General features: G+C 49.4%; 1 protein-coding gene across 1 annotated transcript in view; it reads right to left on the minus strand.

The window, feature by feature from the left end:
* Positions 1 to 15,648, minus strand: part of MIDEAS (mitotic deacetylase associated SANT domain protein) — a 65,760-nt gene extending 50,112 nt beyond the window's left edge. The window contains exon 1 of the mRNA XM_046647158.1: positions 15,322 to 15,648. The gene's annotated coding sequence lies outside the window, so the exon portion shown is untranslated. The remainder of the gene's footprint in view (positions 1 to 15,321) is intronic.
* Between the last annotated feature and the right edge of the window lie 5,581 nt (positions 15,649 to 21,229).

Here is a 21,229-nt window from a genome sequence, read left to right on the forward strand (position 1 = left end):
TAGGGGGTGGGGATGGGACCATGGCACCCAGGAACCAACTTGATATCCTAGGGAAGTGCACGGGTATTCCCCACCCTGGCCTCCAAACACACACACAATCACGCGTGTCATGCAAGCCTGAAACTGGCCTGAGTGCCCTTCATGAGGATCCAGGCGAGCCCTGAGCCCATGTGCTTTCTAATTTCTCTCTGACTCTGGCAAACCTCCAGCCACAAGGCCCTATTTCAGTCTGATCTCAGAACAAAAAACCAAATCTTTCACGGTTCTGGAATTTGGCTTTATCGGATATATGCTTGAGACAACCAGGGCCCCACCAAGGCCCTCTCCACACACGTACCGCTGCTGCGGCTTCTGTTTCAGCAGGCTCCAACCTGCCAGCTCAAGGTCTGCCCAGCGCTCTGCAGCTCCCACCCACCTCGGGACTCCAAACAACACCCCAGAGTCTCCATTTCCTGCCCTGAGCTGCGCTGGTCACAGGGAAAGGACGATCATGGGCCCTCTAAACAGATACTCCACATGTCAAGAAAGCTCCCACTAAGAAGAAAAGTCTAGACACATGGGGAGGCAAACCCAAGGGGAAGTGGTGGGTGAGAAGGCCATTCACTAAGCATCCCAAGGTTCTGAGATGCCAGAGATACGATGAGGTGGTCAGAAGAGAGTCAGCTGTTCAGCCACAAGGCTACACCTGCAGTTGCAAGTCTCAGCAGAGCTCATGGTGAGATGGGGGGTCAGAGGGCCCTGCTCACTAAGCCAGACATAGACTAGATGAATGTGGGGGTCTTCATGAGGCTGGCACTACAGTTTCCATACCATAATAAACATGTGCAAAACTGTAAACACCCAACACACTCACTCACTAGGGCTCCCCCTGCGTTAGGCAGGGCTGCAGGAGGTCACTTGCAAAGCATCCGCTCCCTGCTGCCTGTTTGAACTACAGAAGAGAGAGAACCTGTGGCTGGGGCCTGCAGGACCAGGCAGCTTCGAGGTGAGTGGGCGGCTCAAAGCCAAGCCTCAGGGCCACACATGCTCACTGGGCTGGTTCCCTGGAAACCCAGGTGCAAACAGTTGACTGGGGCTCTGAGGCCACTTGGGAGTCGCCTACACCAGGGAGAGTCCATGCGGGGAGCCCCACAGTTAGACAGTTAGTGAGCCTGTGAAGTCTGGCCTCCCGTTACTAAAAGACTCAGTTGGCCAATCTGAATTCACCAGCCCCTGCAGTGCAGGAGGCTGATAAGACACAGCAGTTCCGTCTTCCCCATGGTAGCAGATGGGAGGCCAGGAGTTCCTCCCCCTGGCCTCCTTCCCACCCAGATCCAAAGCCTTTGATATGTTAAGGGTTTTTCTTTTTTAAGTATATGTACCATGTGTATATATATATTACCAAAGCAATTTCAAACACACAAATACTCCATTCATAACCATGTCACCTAAATCCAGTATTTACCTTTTGCCAATTTATACGATGGCCAATGTAATCAGTTTACATGCATTCATCAAGTATATGTGCAATTTTGTCTAAAACAGAAACCACTTTTCACCAAAATTCATCATTTTCCCATGAATTAATATCATCTTCATATTAATTTAACAGTGGCACAATATTCTACTGAGTCTAGGTATCATGAATTATATAGGCACATGGAACATTCAGGGTGTTTAGTTTTTTGCTATTTTAAACAATGTTGCTATAAATATCTTTGTATATATAGCTCTTTTCCTCTTTAGAATTATTTCCTTAGAATACATTCCCAAGAGCAATACTAAGAGGTAAAAGGAAATCAACATTTTTTTATAGCTGCAAGTTCTACATTTAAAAAATATATTGTTCCATGTGAGTTACCTGGATTGTCTATTTTCCAAAGCAGTTTTCCTGACCGCACCTCCCCATCCTACCAATCCTGGTCTGCTCTTAAAACCCACTTTTCCCAGCTGCTCAATGGGCTGGGCATCTGGAGTCCACACCCGAGGACTGAATGATGGAGGCAGCTCAGTTGACTGGCTGTGGAGGGATAAGGAAGGAGGACAGGGAGACGTGGGCAGGAAGGGAGAAGACTGGAGTGGACAGGAGTGGGGAGCAGGCCCCATGGAAGCGGAAACAAAAGCAGATTCCATGCACTGTCCCTCCCAAAACAAGCCAACACCTCCCGGGACATGGAACCCACCCCACCACCTGAGCTCCGCCTGAGCTGATCTTCCAGGGGCCAAGCACAAAGTCACACTTCAGTGGGTTCCTAAAGGAGATTTTTAGAAATACCATGTGCTTCTAGGTTCTGGAAACATACTTTGCAAACACCACTCCCCAGTGGTCAAGTAGGCCCGAGCAGTGTGGGCTCAGCCCTAAGGGTGGCTCAATTTTAAGAAAGAAAATCTTTTAAGAACGAAAGTCCATCTCATCAGCCATGGCAGGAAAGATGCTGCTCCACAGCACTCTCTAAGTGGCACGCAGACCCCTGATAACTGTTCCATACCAGGAACACCTTTGAGTGGTAAGCCAGGTCCCACTGTGATGCACCATAAAGACAACACCTGTGAGGCTCGATTCACAGGCTCGTGGAATTTCTGAGCAGGAAAGAAGCACATATAGTCTAAGCCCCTCATTTTATAGACAAACTGAGGCCCCATTCCCCGCTTTGGGGCTCCTGCTGCACCCTGCAATCATCGTCAGGAGAATCTGTTCCTCTTCCTCCTCCAACAGGAAGAGCCACAGCCTGTCCTGTCACCAGACTGAACAGGGCTTTTGTTTTAAAGATCCTCAATCTCCTCTCTCATGGTCTGCTGATTCGTTTCCCCTAGTTCCTTCTCTGTGCAAAGCCAGCAGACAGCACAGGGCAGGACAATGAAGAAGTCCTCTAAGGGCTGGTACTTATCCTTCTTGAAGGATTCGGGCCAGTGGGCAGGGAAGTCTCTGCCACCTTTAAACCAGCTCCTCATCACACACACCTCCTCAGAGCCCTCCTCAGGGTGAGGGAGACCCAGGGGCTGGGTTTTGTCTCCCTAAATCCCCTTGCCACCCTCACCAGGGTCTCCTTGGCAGGCTCAGGGAAACAGCAAAGCCACCAAGGTACAAGGGGAGGCCACCATGCAGACGACCAGCTCACCCACCACACACGTCCACTTGACCCAGGCCAGGACTTGGGCCCGCCCACTGCTCCCTCACATCCCCTCAGGCTGCCCTTGCAGTCCCACTGTGGGACACCTACTGTGTGCCAGGCACGGTTCTAGGCCAGGGAAGAGCCAGGTACACCTGCAGCTGATGACAGCATCCTACAGTGGGGAAGTTGATCAGAAACACTAAGGTGGCAGCTCAAGAAGGCAGCAAGGAAGCAGGTGACTTCTAGCTGGTCCTGTGGGCGTCTGCCAGGAGGAAAAGGGTGGAGAGGACATTCCAGGCAGAGGCAACAACAATATACAAGGCACAGAAGAGTGAAAGTGTGATGAGGAGCAGAGAGAACGTAAGTGGTTGTGCTGGGATGGGGGCAGGGGGCAGGAGACGAGGTGGAAAGGAGGCTGGGGCTCCCACAAGGGCCTCGTGTGCCATTCTAAGGAATGCGAGGTTTCTTCTGCAGGACCTGGGTGGCTCTCAAAGGTTTTTAAGAGGGGTGACGTAAAAAACGAAAAAAAAAGAGGGGTGACGTGATCAAAGCTGTGTTTTAGTAAAATAACTCCAGTCCTTCAAGGCTTCTTTTCCACTTCAATGCTACTTTTTAATGCAATTTCATTTCTTGTGGACAAAACTGGGCAAAATTGTGCCAGAGCAAACAACGGCCAGGAACACTCCCACTCCGTCCCTCCCAGGGGCCATGCTGACCCCACACTGGTGACCAAGCCTCAGCCTCAGGAAATACCTCCAGTCCAGGCTGCAAGAACCCAGCCCATAACACACCCAGCTTTGGGGAGACAGCAGCTTCCTGCTTCCAGGCACCAGAGGGAAGACTCTTCGAATGCTGGCGGTCACCACAGTGAAGAGTCCAGTAAATTCAAAAACTACATTTTTCTTTTTCTTTAAAAAGAAAACTAATTCCTTTATCTGAGTCTATCGGAGCTGAATGACAAGGATTTCAGTCAAGATGCCCTTGCTTTAAAGAGCTAGAACCAGAAAATCTGAGTGTAAGAAGAAAGCTGGTGCTCATCTAACCTACACCCTCTCGTCTTATGGATGACAAAACCGGGCAGATACGGGACTGAAGATGCTGACAGCCCCAGGCAGATGAAGCCCTCATTCCTTTAGCTCTCTCTCTCAGGCAGGATATTGACTAGAACATCTCAACCAGGTCAACACCTTCAGAACTAGAGAGGAGCCCAGTCCTGCTGCCTGGGACAGCTCGAGCGCCAGGGACCTCACTCATTCCACAAACCAAGCGTGAAGCCAAAAGTCCAACCTCTAGTCTGAAAAGCAAGGTAGCACTTGCCAAACGCCTCACAGCCCTGTGGGTCTTGCCGAACTCCAGAGGAGAAACAATTCAAGCTGTAACTGCCCGTTAGCCAAAGAGAGCCAAGCCTTGGCCTCTGTCCTCACAAGGCAGCGCTGAAGTTTTCCAAGTGGAATCAAATGTGCAGGGAGGAGCCAGATGCTGGGATGACTTCTCTTTTCCACTGGAATCATTCAGACCCCAGAGGAGAAATCCAATCGCTAAAGAAATGCTCAGCTCTCCACAGCCTACAAGAATCCTAAAGTTTAGCCGGAGGCTAAAGAATTCAGACAGATGTCCAAAAAGTTTAAGAATAAGCTGTGGATATTTTCAGTGGCCTAAGGGGAATGCCCCCTCTCTTCCTCCCATGTCCAGCATTGCCCAGTCATTCTGGTCTGATGGCTAGAATGGGCTCCAGCTTCTATGTTGGACACTTGTCCACCTGGAATGTGCAGCCGTCCCCAGGTTTCAGGCATTGGCATTGTGAGACCTGGTGGGAGGCAGAGTTCCACCTGCTGCTGGAGAAGCTGTACCCTCCAGAGCCTCATTCTTTAGGACCCTCAAAAGCAAAAACGTGGGCACGTGATCCAGGCTGGAGACCCAGATGCTCAGCCTCGCCTCTGCCTCTGGAGTGAGTGGCACAAAAAAGCAGGGAGAGTTCAGAGCTCATTCTGGGGGGGCGGTGGCAGCATCCAGGTCAGCTGGTGGCAGGGGTGCCAGGCCAGCAGTATCATCTCCTTGACTTTGGTTCCAGCCACCCAACTTCCCATGGGTCCTGACTGATTCCTGAGCCTCGTTCTCCAGTCTTCAAGACATTCAGTGAGCCCCCAGATATCCTTCTAATACATTCCTCTTCTCCTTAATTTAGCCAGAGCCAGCTTCTGCTGTTTGCAGACCTAGGACCTGGACTACCCCAGCAAGTCCTTCAACCTCCACAGGGCTCCTCTGGCCCCCTGAGACAACATCTATGCTCAAGCTTCTATTTTTTCCTCTGTGAGAAGAGTCTAATTTAAATAGTCACACACCTGAGAGGATCACAGCCACCTAATAATCACAAATATGGACAAATGCCACAAGTGCTGAATATAACAACCGACCCCATCCCTGGTTTTGTCCAGATGCCCCAGTTTGGAGCAGTAATTAAAGTCATTACCACTCCCTTGAACTCTTCCCCTTTTCTCCACCAGCTCAGAGAAAGGTGGACTTGGAGTCAGGAAACCTGGGTTCTGGAACTTGCACACGTCATTTCAACCCTGGGGGAGGTGTTACCTGCACCACCTACTTCACAGGGAGGTTAAATTAAATGAGAAGCCCCCAAGGCAAAGCCCCAATAACTTCCTAATTCCTAAGTCAATCATTCTCTTCAATCCTTTCTTTCTTGACGTCCCCAGTGACCAACAGTTGATCAATTTCAACTCAATTTAAGAAATATCATGGAGAACTTTCCATGTGCCATAAGCTGTACTAGGTACACAAATCACAGGTCCCTGTTTTCATAAAATGGAAAGCTCCCTCCTCCTTTGGCTTCTACGACATCATGCTTCCACGGTTTTCTTCCTTCCTCACTGTTGGTTCCTTCTCAGTCTCTGCTGCTGACTCCCCTTATTTCGTACTCCTTAAATGGGGATCCCCTCAGCTTCCCCAGCTCCAACTGCCTTCTACGTTCTGATGATTCCCCAATGTCTGCTCCAGAATGTCTGACAGATGGTGGGGGCTACAAAGAGGTAAGCGGGTTCGTTGAGAACTTGTCTTGAAGCTTTAGCTGCACAGTAAGTAATCACTTTTACTTAAATGACATGTTTATCTGGAGTGGCTTGGTTAGAGTTCACGGAGGGACAACAGCCCCCATTGCCGTCTCTTGGGGATCTCCTTCCCCAGACCCATATGTCCAACTGCCCACTAGACACCTCTCTCGGATGGCCCATAGGCACCTCCAACTCAACATGTCCGAAATTAGACTCACTGTCTTTCCCCCACAATCTGCTCCTCCTCCATGTCTCAAGGAGAAACCTGAGCAAACACTTTGACTTCTCCCTGGCATTTGGTTGGTCTTCAAAGCCTGTCAATCCAACTCCTTTGACACCTTTCTAATCCAGCTTTTTCCTCCCCCACTGCTCTGGCTCAGACTCCTCCAACTTGCCCCAGTGACAGTGACCTCCTCAATGGTCTCTTTGTTGCTCATCTTCCCATATTTCCAGTCAGTCCTTCACATCACAGCTGAATGAGCTTTCAAAAAGAAAATCTGATCTCTCTCTCTCTCTCACACCACACACACACACACAAACTGTCAGTGCTCAGTGGCTCCCCACTCCCCTCAGGGTAAGGTCCAAACCTCTTTGTTGACATAAATGGCTGGCCCACGACCTGGCCCCTGCCTGTCCCTTTCAGCGCCCCCTCCCACCAGCGCTCCATCATACCCCACTGCTTGCCGTTCCCAGAGCAGACAGTGTTGTGTCACGCCTCCACTCCAGGCCTTGCCTGAGCTGCTCCCTGTGCCTAGAATGCCCTGACTCCCTTTGCCACCTGGTGGATGCCTACTTGTTTCTCAGGACTCTGCTTAAACAACAGCTCCTCCAGGGAGCCTCTCATTCATTAATTCCACAGCATTCACCAAGCACAAGTACCACGCAAGGCACCGGGGCATCCTAGACCATTCCTAACATTCCTCTCTCCCCTGGCCTGCACAAGTGACCGGTTCCTCCTCTGAGCTCAGCAGACCCCTGAACATGTGCACACTGACATCCGTGGCGCTAACTGCTCTTGGCTTTTGTGCGCGTCTGTCTCCCTCACAGACCATGAGCACCGTGAAGGGGGAGGCTGAGTCTCCTTTATCTTTGTATCCCCAGTACTTAGCACAGAGCTAAGCACACAGCAGGGACTCAATAAACGCATGCAGCATGAGCGAGTGAAAGAATGAAGAACGTGAGGGAAAGCACCCTGTCAAGGATGATGGGTAGGGTTACCACTGCTCCTGCTATGACTGGTTTTCTTTTTCTCCATAACTGGGGGAGTCAGATCCTAAAGGCCAGCTGGGCAGTTCAGCCCAGCCTGCTTGGAGAGATGGTAGAGGAAATCCTGAGCCTTTCACCACCTCTAGTACAAGTGGCAATGGGGGTCAGGGAGTGGTTGTTGGCTCCCAAGTTGTCCCAGAGCACTTGCTATTGGGAGACCACAGAGGAAGTGGACATAGCCTCACGTGGAAGATTCCTGGAAGGCCTCTTGCAATGTCCTGCAATACGGAGACTGGGAAGGGGAGAGAAGGAGAGTGGACACAGAGGGCCTTAGAGCAGAGAAAAGTGTCCACTACACACAGACGTTGTCTTCTCCCAGCCACACAGCAACGACAAGCCACCCAAGCATAAGTCCTTCCTCTGCGATCCCGGATGATAGAACTGTAGTTTAAAACCCACTCCAGGGATCTCCTCTGCATTACACCCGCTCACCTGTTCTAAGAACTTTTCTTGCTTAACCTCACACAGTTATTTCCTAACTTAGAAACCTGTTGTCTCTATAGGGATGAGCGTGGGCCTCAGGGACATCTCGCTATTAGCCTCTCAGCATGCTGAGTGCAGCTGCAGTATTTTAACACACACAGACCTCGTACGACAAAGCCCCCGAATTTAAGCCAAACACTTCGTCTGGTGTTCAACCTTAGAAACTGCAACTTATTCCAGAACTACAGGAACAGGCTATGATGAATTTAAGCATCAAGAGCCAGGATGTCTGGCGCCTGCCTGGTGCCCTCCTAAGAGATTTTCAAGGTTAATCTTGATCATATTCTTATTTTTCACTTTACACGCTGACTTGAGAAACTAACCCCCAGAGAACATAACTGCACCAAGTTCCATTCTCCTAGGTGACAGATCCACCCTGAGTCCGTTTTTCCCTCTGGGTACAACCTATCTCAGAAGCTGGCCTGCCAGCCTCCCAGGGGAAAGAGGCACAGGGGACCCTACTTTGCACCCCTCAACATGCCACACGCAGTGCTGAGGGCACTGCAGCTGTTCCGTAAACGCCCAGTGAGGACAGCCAGCCTGGCGTTAACTGGCCCTTCAGTCTGCGTTCCAGGGCCTTCTCCTGGGTCGCCCAGGAGACAACTGAGATCTTAGGAACTGGGAGAGTTCCTCCTTTTCCTCAGTGTTGCCCAACTCACATTCTGTGTTTAGAAAACACTAAGTAATCTTATAGGCCAACTGAGGTTAGTTAGGAGGTTTAGGGACCCAAACAGGATGGTAGCAATTAAGATCAATTAAGATTGCAATGAGATAATATAATGGTAAGAAGTCTATTAAAAAAGCATCCCACTCTCTTCTTAAAGACTTCCCCTCCACCCCTGGTTTGTTTGTTTTTAGTTTCTTCTTTTTAAATCTTTGTGTACTGCCTTAAAGAAACTGAAGGGATGGAATCCTTGGCTTACAAATAGACATATTGGAATTGTTGGATTATGATGACTAAGATGACCAATGCAGGATGGCAAAAGGAAGTGGAATGTGAGGTTTGTGTCCTGACTCTTCCATTCAACAGCTGTGTGACCTTAGAGAAGTCACTTAACCTCTCTGAACCTTAGTTAAAACTGAGAGAGTTACCACAGGTACCCTTCCCAGCTTTAAATTCTTTTTTTTTTTTTTTTTTTTTTTGAGGAAGATCAGCCCTGAGCTATCATCTGCTGGCCAATCCTCCTCTTTTTGCTGAGGAAGACTGGCCCTGAGCTAACATCCATGTCCATCTTCCTCTACTTTATATGTGGGACACCTGCCACAGCATGGCTTGATGTGCAGTGCCATGTCCACACCTGGGATCCAAACCGGTGGACCCCAGGCCACCGAAGCAGAACGTGGGAACTTAACCACTGTACCACCGGGCCGGCCCCCTGCGGCTTTAAATTCTTAACCTCAGGATTCTCTGAGATGCTGATACTGTGGTTACTATAAAACGGGGATTGGATGAAACAGTCCCTGAGATCCTATCCAGTTCTAAAAGCTGATGATTTAGTGAAACAGCAGATGCTAGAAAATATTGGTTTATTAAATGCAGTTTATGCATAACTTTTTCAGAAGCAGTTTTCTATGTAAATCTGTTTCACCCATATATGTTCATCAAAAATTTTCAGTGAAAAATGAATTCAACATATTAACTGCAACATTGTGTGTAGTAGCAAAACACTGGAAACCCAAACACTCCTCAGAAGGAGGCCAATTAAATAAATTCTGGCATTTCATATAGTGCAATACAATGTAGCCGTTGGAAAAAATGAGGCAGCTCTACATACATTGATATAGAATAATCTCCAAGATACAGTAAGTGAAAAACACAGAATGTAGGGCCCCATGTCTAGTATGCCAGCATTTGTTTATATATTCATATTTTCTTTATCTGCAGAGATGACATCTGGAAGCATAGCTGAAAAATGACAAATTATAGATGCCTAACACAGAGACACGGAAGGGTTGAAAAAATGGGGCCTATTAGAGGATGGAAATTTATTTTTTCAAAGTTTCATGTGGTCACATTTATCGATCTTTTCTTATGGCTTCTGCTTTGTATCTTTCTTATGAAGGTCTTCCTTCCCTCAAGGTTAAAATAGATATTTATTCTTCTAATTCTATTGTATTTATGTAGGAGCGTGTATATATATATATATACACACACACAAATATATGTATGTATAGTAATCTCTTGTCTATGCTGAAATTATTTTTGAGACGTACTTTACACTGTATAATTTATCTCTTTTGAATTTTGAACCATATGTATGTATGACCTTTTCAAATAGAAAAATGAGGGGGCTGGCCTGGTGGCACAGCGGTTAAGTTCACATGCTCTGCTTCTCAGCGGCCTGGGATTTGCTGGTTCAGATCCCGGGTGTGGACATGGCACCACATGGCACACCATGCTGTGGTAGGCGTCCCACATATAAAGTAGAGGAAGATGGGCACGGATGTTAGCTCAGGGCCAGTCTTCCTCAGCAAAAAAAAAAAAAAAAGAGGAGGACTGGCAGTGGTTAGCTCAGGACTAATCTTCCTCAAAAAACAAAACAAATAGAAAAATGGGGGAAAAAGAAGCTACCAGATTTTATTTTTAAAGAAAACAAAATTTTTGAAGAATCTAGCTTGTAGGTTGCATTTTATGGTATGTGAATTATATCTCAATTAAAAAAGAAAGAATCTAGTTTACATGGCAAGGTTGAGATTCACAGCATGAGAACTGGGTAGAGACAACAGAATCCTCCTAGTCAAGCCCTACGTTAGGGTTTAGCCAGAATCTCCTTAAGACTCAGTTTTATAGTTTAGCCTCATTTCATAGGTTCAGTACCTGTTTGGGCAAAACAAACCTGCAGCCAACCAGGAAGCATCTCTTTGCCCTCCCTACAATTCTTGCCTGAGAGTTGGCCCTATCACCTTCTATCAGTCTGGTTCCCTAGGTAACGAATACTCTCCCCTAAATGCCAATGCTCAGGCATAGGACACTGTGGGACAGGTCAACTAGGCCCAAATCAGGATGAGGAGGAGCCAGTGTCAAAGCTGGACAGACACTATCTGGCACCCCGGGGGAAGAGATGCTGGACATGCAGCAGAATAATGAGGTGCAAAGCCAGGAGGCACGAGAGGCTAACAGGCAGGAAGCAGGGCTGGATAAATGTTCAGAACAAAGACTAGGAACCATGGTTCTTGGTGCTTGGCTTGGGTGTGTGTGCCTTTGCACAAGCGGACAATATCTGAAGGCAACTGCCATTTGCATCATCATCTTCTTCATCTTCATCATTACCATCATCATCATTACCAAACATTTACTGGGACTTGTTATGAGTGGAGCACCAAGCCTGGGGATACAAAGATATATAAAACAGGGACTTCCAGTTTAATTGAAAAGTGCTAATATTGATCCACCCAAGGACACATTTAAGAAGCTGAATGAAGGGTATGCTCGAAGCCACGGCCCAAAGGAGAGGATGAAAATCCTTAGGCCAGGTTTTAAGGTTTTCTTTAGCATGGGACCCCAATGGATGTTACTGGAATCCCCAGGGGAGGCCTACAGGGTGGCAGCGGTGAAATTCTTGAGGAAGGGAAGATGGACAGGGGTGGAAGAGGAGCGTGGCTGAGCCAAGTGAAAGAGAGGAAAGGGGAGGCCTTCCAGCCTTCTGGGGAAGAATGAGAGGTAGAAATGGCTGCCACCAGCAGTTTGGACAAACACACAGAGTGGGTCAGTGGGTCAGGGCGGAGGGTTAGGGCAGGAGAGCAGCGGGGGCCAGACCCCTGGGTGGAAGGACCTGACTGCCAGCCTGGAAGTGTGATCCTTACCATGCAGACAGTGGGGAGCCATTGAAGGTTGCTGAGCAGGACAGATTACAGAGGAGTCTTTATCCCAGCCTTATTCAAAGCCCTGTGTGTGTTTCAAGTGGCACTTGAGACAGAAAGTCATAAAGCATTTGCCCTGTGTCATGTAGACGAGGGAAAAAAAAGGTTTAAGGGTCTCACAAAGAGATGCTTCAGTGAGGAGAAATGAAGGGCGGGGGCATGTTTTAAAGAAGGAAACAAATTCACAGGACAGAACTGCCAGGCGTCTGGAAAACTGCAGCACTTTCTTCAGCGTCTGGAATGCCCTCTTTTGGCCAGGGGTGTTTACCTCCTTTTTTGGAGGTTAGTTGTGATGTCAAAACATCGGATTGTGGTGTAGGGAGTGAGGCAGCCGGGAGGAGGCAGATGAACAGAAGTATAAATATCGGGCCTGGAGAACATCAAAGGCTCCATTCCAAGACCACCCTCTTGCAGGGGACTCCATCTGCCTCTCTCGGTAGCACCTTGCAGTTTTTGCCAGAGTTGCTGAGCTTCCTAATTACCTCCAATAGTTTCTTGTCTTAAAACAATAAAATGATTTTTAAAATCTGTCAAGTTTTGATTCAGAGCTTTTTCAATATTGTTCCTAATTGTGCACAGCAGGGCCGCAGGCAGAGCGGCTCAGGGGCGTGAACGGGGCAGCAACTTCAGGCCATAAATCAGCCTTTACTAAGGTGGGAGAGGAAGTCAGGATTACGTTTCCGGTCTTAAACTGGGCCGTGTACAACTGCACGGCGAGCTCTGTGAATGCAGAGGCAAAGCTGAGCAAGTCAAGGGAAGGGCCTGAGTTATGCACAAAAACCAGCCAGGTTGAACTGAAGATATGGGCAGGCGACTGCTCCAGGTGGCTCCACAACTCCAGGACGTCAGCTTCCTTCTTTTTCTGGCCTTTGCAAGGGGTCCCTCCCTTCCACTCTCCTGCCCACACTCCTGGAGGGGCTTTGGGCCCTTCAAGTCTCTGTAAGTTCTATACAAAGGACTGCAAACTCAAAGCTTTCTTTCCTTTGGAGTCAGAAGGGAATGCTCCCCTCTCGGCCCCTCAAGACTAGCTCTGGGCACCAGCAGGCCCTTACGAAAGCAGCCCTGGTCTGGCGATGCAGCTAACCAGGACCTTGAGAGTCAAGTTCAGGAAAAACCCAAGTTCAGTACCCAGAACAGGGGTTGTGCAACCCATAGCAACTCCTACTGTAGTGGTGTTTTTGCTCTAAACCTCATTCGCCTGTGGCAGCTGTGTCTGTACATCCCAGACTTTCCAGAAAGGTCCTGATCTCACATGTTTGTCCTGGAGTCTCTAGAAGCACATAGGTATCTGCCAGAGATTGCATCCTAATGTTTCGGTTTGACAAATGGTCACTGTGCCCATGACACACAGCTGGCACAAGGCTGCAAAACAGAATTTTCCCTCCAGGTGAAACTGTTACTTGGCTGGGGAGAAGGCCAGGCAGGGGGAAGCTCCAGTGTGCCAGGGCCATCAGCATCTGCCACCCTGAGCAGAGAGGCTGGCCAAGCACTGCAGTGAGATGGTGGCACGGAGTCACACAGCACCTTCAGCAGGCGTGAGTGCTGCCCCATGAGCGTCTTCCACCCAGGGCAGGGAGAGAGGGGGCTCAGCTCCGGGATGGGAGAAGAACAGCCTTGCATGCATCCCATACATGCTTTTTGACTGTGTTTTAAATCCCTCTAATACAGTTAGCCACCTCTGGGCCTTCAAGGAGAATCTGTTTGCCTTCTTTCCACACTTGCAGGCTTGGCTCCCTTCCTGCAGCACAGTATGTGTGAGGACCCCTACCCTGGTCTGTGCAGCAGGCCTTGCTCAGGAATTGGGGGTGGGGGCTCCTCTGGAGAAAATGTACACGAGTCACTCCTCCATCTCCCCCACCCCACCCCAGACACGGCCACAGACACACAGTCTCAAAGCCCCAGCACTTTTCCCTTTGCCCAGAACACAATAAAGGAATTAGGACCCACCTACTAAGTTTCTGCAGCTGGCTCTTCAAGGCTCAAAGTCTAGCTGGCCAGCTTGATCACACACGTCTGACGTGTCCTCTGCAACCAGGCCCCAATCCAGCTACCGTGCAATTTTGCTAATTCAAATTGCTTTCCCGTTTAGGGAAGTTGATAGCCATCTCCCATCTCCTTTTCCTGCTGACGTCATCTTACATTTTCTACAGGCACAAATAAGGGTACAGTTCCTGGGATAGTTTTCAGGCTGCCTAAGGAGGGAGTGGAAGGATCCTGCCCTCCTGGGTCCACTTCACTTCTCTGGTGTTTGGCAAGATGTCCGAGGTTAAGGGAGAGGCAAAGAAATAAATCACCTAGCTAAGGTTAAAAGCCAAAAAGAACTTGGCGACTGCAGCTCAGGCCCAGATCTGTCCTGGCTATTTGCAATGCAAATCTGCGTTTTGTTCGCTGCCACCGAGGTCTTGCACAATAGCCTGTGTATAAACATCCAACAATGCCTGACTGTGCAATCACGCTGTAATTACAGGCCGGCAGGAAGCTGCTGCTAGGAACTGCACCATTCAACCTCCAGACATCCCATGTCGGAGTCTCCACGGCACGGACGCACATTCCTGCACACACCAACGCGGCCCCGCCGCTGCCCGGCCGCTGCTGCTACAGTTGCCGTCTCCAAGCCGGGGAGCCCGGGCGCCGCCCGCCCGGCCCGCCAGCCCGGAGTTACTTTGCAGGGATGTCATAAACTTCTCAGCTGTTCTTTAAAAAAAACCCTGCGCCACGAGGCTACCGAGGGCGGCGGGAACCACCATTAAAGTTCTCAGGCACATTCCTGCAGCCCCAGCAGTTTTAGAAAACAGCAAAGAAAGAGATGCTACAGTCCACTGGAAGCGAGTTTCGGAGATTTATATAGAAAACACTCACATATGTACGTGGGTGTGCTGACAGTTTTTACGGCTAAATTGCAAAGTGTTAGGCCTTAGTGATTACTGTCAGGTTCGGGGCGTGGTGTGGGAGGACAAACGGTGGAGGAGCCAGGAGGGATTCGTTTAAAAGGGGCTTGGGGGGCAATTCCGATTTTGCTTTTTGGAAATGCGTAGGGTTGTTTTCCCAAACTTCCGAGTTGCTCTGCTCTTCGTCACTGGAGGGCCAAGCAAAGAAAAGTGGGGGGAAAGTTCCTTTAGCTTCCTCCCTGAGACCTCACGGAGGGCTGCGAAGAGGAAGAGCACGCTTCCCTGGGAAGCACTGGCCGGGGCTGGGGGGCTGCGCCCAGCCTGTCGAGATGGGGGCCGCCGGGCGGAGGAGTAGCCCTGGGCGCAGGCCCCAGGAAGCCCCTTCCCTGCACCCGTCCTCTCGCAAACGGCGCCTGGAGCGGCCTGGCTGCAGCCCTGGCTGTTTTAAGTCCTGCAGCAAACTAATGGCAACAGGGGCGCAGCCCCGGACTCCAGTCCCGGCCGCCGAGCTCCCTCCCTGCAGCGCCACCCGCACCCCGGCGCCCAGCGCGGCCGGCCCAACTCGGCCCGCCACATCCCCGCCTGCGTGGCCAAGCCCGGGCCCCAGAACGTTCCCGAACCCCACGTCGGCGCTCCGGCGGCGGAGGGGGCGCCGAGTCCGCAGCTCACCTGCGCGCTGGATCCTAGGGCCGCTCGGAGAGGCGCGGGGCGTGGGGCGCAGGCGAGCGCGGCCCGCAGACTCAAACTTTGTTGCTCTCGGGACGGCGCAGTCGTCACTTCCTCGCGGAGCGGGCGGCGCGGCCCGGGCTGTGACCCAGCAGCTCGCGCGGTGGCGCGCCGGGCCCTGCAGCCGCCCGCCCGCCCGCTCGCCCGTGCCCCCGGCTCCGCGCGCCCTCGGCGGGGGACACGGGCAGCCGGCCGCTGAGCCTGCACCCCTCTGGGGAAGGCTCGCTGCAGCCGGGTCGTTTCCGCGCCGAAGAAGGGCGGTCGAGCCTGTTCTCAGGCTGGATCGGGAAAAAGTGGCGTTGGGGTTCAGGCCCCGGGAAGCACGCGGGGGAGGGAGGTGGTTCAGACACCCCGGAGAACTGGGGATCCAGGAGAAAGACACCCAGCGCACAAAGGGGTGGGGGAGGAGGAAGAGAAAGTTTTTCAGTTCGGTGTTGAGGCTAGAAGGTCACGTCAGAAGGCAGAGTGCTCTGTGTTTTGCCAAATAGTGCCTAAGCTGAGCCTTAAAACGCGGGTCTCCTCCTCACGTTCCCTCAAAAGTTCTGCACGCTTATCCGTCGTCATTTCCACTGGTTATAGGCGCGCGGGACGTTTACCATCTATCACACTTCAGGGGGCTATTTCAGCGCCCAAGTTGGGGCTGCAAAATGGTTTCTGTTCTCGTCCACCCCCGCGATTTCCACCTCTTCCTCTACTCTCAGCTCACAGAAGGTCTCTTTGGGGACTGATGCATTCCGTGTTTCATCACGGGCCAAAAGTGACATAGAGGGTAGGGTGGAGTCCTGAGAAGAAGAGCTTCAGGCAATAGTAATTCTGAAATTTATCGTTGCCCAAAATAAAGTTGCTCACCATATTAAAAACTACAATAACGAAAAAGCCACCTTTTCGGTTTCTGATAAACAGCAGCAAAGTAGTTAAACAGCAGTCTTCAGGGAAAAATTCCTGATCCGGTAAAGCTGGAGAGAAAACAGGGTTAGCCTTTGCTGTGGTTTAAGAAAAAAAAAAAAAAGCAGACGTTTGAAACTGCAGTGGAGGGCTTTCATAAAAGAAACATTAGCTTCATTGTAGCTTGTTGTGGAAAACAGGGACCTCTTTAAAGGTGGTTCAAAAGCATCAGTTCGGGCTCAACAATTTTCCCTTTTTCCCCAAATACCGCTTCTACCATCACAGTGGCCAGATCACAGAACCTCCAGTTCCAGCGCTTCATCTTTTTGCTAAAGCACGGGAAACCACAGAGTTGAGTGACGACTTTGTCTAGAAAGGTGGATGTAAAACTGATGGAAAATGACATCTGGGAAATGATCCCCAGGTCTGCCTTAATACCTAATTGGAAACCACAAAGGCAGGGAAGCCGCAAAGGCAGACTCACAGAAAGATTGGGAGCATGAAGACTGACGCTCTCCTAGCAACGTGAAATCCCCCATGTTGCAGCCCTTATACACTTGTTCTGATTTCTACTGAGATATTATTAATGGCACATTATAAAAACAAAATGTACCATGTAAGAAAAATAATATTGGTTTGAGAAATACATGCATTATTAGACTCTAAATAATTATAATTCTCTGAAATGTTTATTACATCACACTATTGTGGGGGGATGGTGGAGGGACTGCCTATTTCAATTTTGGAATCGATAGAGGAAATTCCTTAGTGCATTCTGCTTGAAGCAAGCTATGACATAATCAAAAGGGGTAGAGAAAATATGTCACCCAGGCTTCTAAAACAATCAAGTGATACTCTATTTTTGCTAGAACAAGAGCAGAATATTTCTTTGTTCAGTATTTGTTCAGTATTATGATTCTGAATTCTCAGCCACAATTTCATGAATATTCAGTATTTCTGCATGCCCAGGAATAATTAGCAGACGGTATAAATGTGTCAAGGCTTGACACTTATATATGCACACACATGCATTGCTTTTTCTCTGTCTACAGCGGCATTTGCTGGAGTATCACAAAGTGTGGAAGCTGTGGTAGGCAGCCTGGAAGACAGCTCCCCGCTGATGATCCCCTGTCTCCTGGGATTCGTGCCCTTGTGTAATCCCCTCATTTTGATTGTGGGCTGGACTAATTGACTCAGTTCTTACACACAGTATATGCCAGAAGTCATGTGATGTCACTGCTGAGATTAGATTATAATAAAAACTGTGGTGTGGTAGTGAAGTTCACACACTCTGCTTCATTGACTTGGGTTCACAGGTTCAGATCCCCAGCATGGACCTACACCACTCATCAGTCATGATGTGGTGGCAGCCCACATATAAAGTGGAGGAAGATGGCATAGATGTTAGCTCAGGGCTAATCTTCCTCAGCAAAAAACCAAAACAAACAAAAAAACGAAAACTGTGGCTTTCATCTTGAGCACCCTCTTTTCTTTCTTGCTCTCTCTTGAGTCACTCACTGTGGGAGGGAAGCCAGCTACCATGTTTTAAGCTAGTCACCCTGTAGGGGGCCAGCCCAGTGGCATAGTGGTTAAGTTTGCGCACTCCACGTTGGCAGCCTGGGGTTCACTGGTTCGGATCCTGGGCATGGACCTACACACAGCTTATCAAGCCGTGCTGTACTAGGCGTCCCACATATAAAATAGAGGAAGATGGGCACAGATGTTAGCTCAGGGCCAAGCTTCCTCAGCACAAAGAGGAAGACCGGCAGTGGACGTTAGCTCAGGGCTAATCTTCCTCAAAAAAAAGAGGCAGCCCTGTAAACAGGGATTGAGGCCTGCCAACAACCACATGAGTTAGCTTGGAAAAGGATACCTCCCCCTTCCCCCATGCTATTCGAGCCTTCAGATGAGAACTTCAACCTCAGCCAACTGTTGCCTCATGAGAACCCTTGGATCAGAGGCATCCAGCTAAGCTGCCTGGACTCCTGACCCAGAGAAACTGTAAGATAATAAATGTTTGTTGTCTTAAGCTGCTATGTTTTGGAGTAATGTGTTATACAGCCACAGATAACTAATGCAGAGGCTAAAAGAAAAGTCAATGTGGGCCCAATGACAACGCCACACAGCCTCCCTGGTCCCTCACCTGGAAAGCAGAACATGGGGAAAGAGGCAGGGGCTGGGGCCAGACCTGAGTGTAACACATAAATCCTAAGGACAGAAGGCCCAGCCCTCACCCCTTTCGCAAAGCAAGGGTCATCCTTGAATTTAAACCATTTCAGAGGGTATGAGCTGCTGCTCAGTCCCAGGCAGCCCTGATATTGGGTGTCACCAACCTGATAGTATGTGTAGAGGTCTTTGTGTCACAAGAATTGACATCTGTCCCAGTGTCCTCTTCCTCCTCCTCAGGGCATCTACCCTGATCCCCGAGGCCTTGGTACAACTGGTGGACTATAGGGTCAGGCTTTGGCCCTGGAAGGAGAGCTTGCAAGAGGAACCTTCAACCCTGGCAGCCAGAGAGGATAGGCGATTTCCTTGGGGGGGGGGGGGGGGTCTACATACTAGAAAGAGAGGCTTGTGGTCCTGCAGCTGAAGAGCAAGCTGTGGACTATCTCTGATAAGAATCACCTCCACACTGCTTCCAGGGCTACAAAGAACATTCTGTCCACATGATGGTATCTTTCTCTCAGCATCATTTCCTCTCTGACCGGAGCAAATGATTTACTTTAAAAACATGAAACAAAGTTTTAGGAAGCAGGGAAGATGCTATGCTCCTTCATCCCTAACCGGGGCAGACATCTACTTGTGGTTGCCCCACGTCCCCCTCCCCTCACCCAATCCTGTACAGCTGTCAATTGTAGAGCCTGTTTCTGCTTTTCCTCCAGAGACGCTAGGCTCTGATTTTTCTCATGTGCAGTGGCCACAGCTGCTGTGTTGCCATGCCGTCATCCGGTTGCTATGACTTGTGAGGTTGTGGATGTGCCAGAACGTGAATCTATTAATTTAACAGGAACTAGGCTCAGCACATATATTCCGTGTTAGGTCATTCGCTTTGCTACCTAAACCACATCCAATGTGTTCAGCAATGAGAACATTTCCTAGAGTCTGGCTTTGCAAAAACGCCAAATGCCCTGAATTTTGAGTCTGCACTGTCAGTTTTATATTATTAAATTACTGAGGAGGACATGAAGGCATTCTAGCACAGGTATGAAAACAGGTCAGCCCAGGAGAAAAATCAAGGGGAGGGAAGTCTCTGGTCTTCATTCTTTGCACATTGAGGTCCTGTGTGCAGGAAGTGTGTGTGCTAACTTCTGCAGGAATCCGCCCTGAGCCCAGGTTGCTCACTGACAAGGCCTGAGCTCTCCAACACCAGAACTAGGTGCTGTGTGCCACGATGATAAGAGAAACCACTGTCCTTTTCCGTGGAGCACACAGGCAGGTATTTTTCATTCACCCCGACAATTAACCCTTACTAAATGTCTACTGGTGGGTGTGTTAGGGATACAAAGATGAAAAGGACAAAGTCTCTCCCTAGTGGGGGAGAAAGACACATAAATTACAATGCAGCATAAGTATTATAATCGAGCTTTGCCTGGGGCACTATGAGCTGATGGAGAAGGAAGTAAGTCAGTCTATCTGGAAAGAGGCGTTATGGGTCACTACCAGTGTTTTCCTTTAAAAAATTATTAAAAATTATCAGATACATTGCATTAAGTAATAATAATAAGTTATGTTTTATGTGGCTTCTGTTTCAGTTGTGTACAATAGATATGTATATTTGTTGGGGGGTCACAGTGCAAAACGTAGTTCCTACATATAGACAGAGAAGTGTGAAAGTTCTGGTTTAGAGGTTAATAAATGACTGCATACACTGAGGATCTGTGATGGGCCAGGCCTCAGGTGATGTTGTCTCGTTGTATAGGTGAAGACACTAGCCATGACGTAGGTTTTCCAAATCCTTCCAAATCCTCCTTCCTTGGTAAATCAAGGCCAAACCTGAAGGACCAGCTCCTTGAAGCCACTCTGAACAGAGCATAGGCCCCTTTCACCCAGGACAGCTCCACGGCAGTGAAAGAGTAGCACCCCCTTTCTGGCCTGCTGGATGGTGGGAGGGGAAAGAGGAGAGAAGAGGGTCAGAAAGGCATCATGCTTTTTCCTCCTCTCCAGGTCTTAGATGGAAGCAGGAAAGGTGCATTACCTGATAAGTGTTACTGAAGCACAGAGGGGTCTCTTACCCAGCTCCCCACTGGGATTCCAGGACCAAGCTGTCTCTAATGTGGTTTTATACCAAACTAGGGGGCAGCCATGTCCAAGTGACCTTGTGGTCAAGCCTGGTAAGCAGACAGAGGCTCTGAGCCTTAGCTCTCCTGAGCCCCCACAGTTCCCACCTGGCATGGCTATCACGTTGAGAGCCAGCAGCCAGCTGTGGAAGTGCCCTGGTGGGGCCAGATGATCCTGCAGCAGGCTCAGGGGAGGATCAGGGATTTGCACCAGTGAGAAGAGGGGGGATAATGAGTGCCAAGTTGCAAAGGGGAAAAGCCAATTCTGGGAGGTGGGAGTTGGCTTTGCTGCAGAATGGACCACAATTCACCTACCATAGCTGGTAGCAGCATGGCCCTGCAGAGCAAGCAGAAACCAAGAGGAGGAGGCAGCTTGGTATGGTGGTTAGGAACAAGGATTCTGGACTGTCCACAGACTACCTGGCCTCAAGTCCCATCTCTGCCACATACTACCTGTGTGACCTTGAACAGGTTACTTAGTCTTTCTGTGCCTCGGTTTCTTTATCCATAAAATGAGGATGATGACAACAATTGTACGTACTTGTTAAGGTTGTTATAAGAATTAAATTAGTTTATAAAGCTCTTATATATGTATTCTTTAAGTGTCAGTTGAACAAGTAAATCATTCACCAACCAAAAGGATTCTATATGGATACTGCATGTCTCCAAGACCCCATACTGGACTTTCA

The sequence above is a fragment of the Equus quagga genome, chromosome 20, assembly GCF_021613505.1.
Source record: "Equus quagga isolate Etosha38 chromosome 20, UCLA_HA_Equagga_1.0, whole genome shotgun sequence".
Lineage (NCBI taxonomy): Eukaryota > Metazoa > Chordata > Mammalia > Perissodactyla > Equidae > Equus > Equus quagga.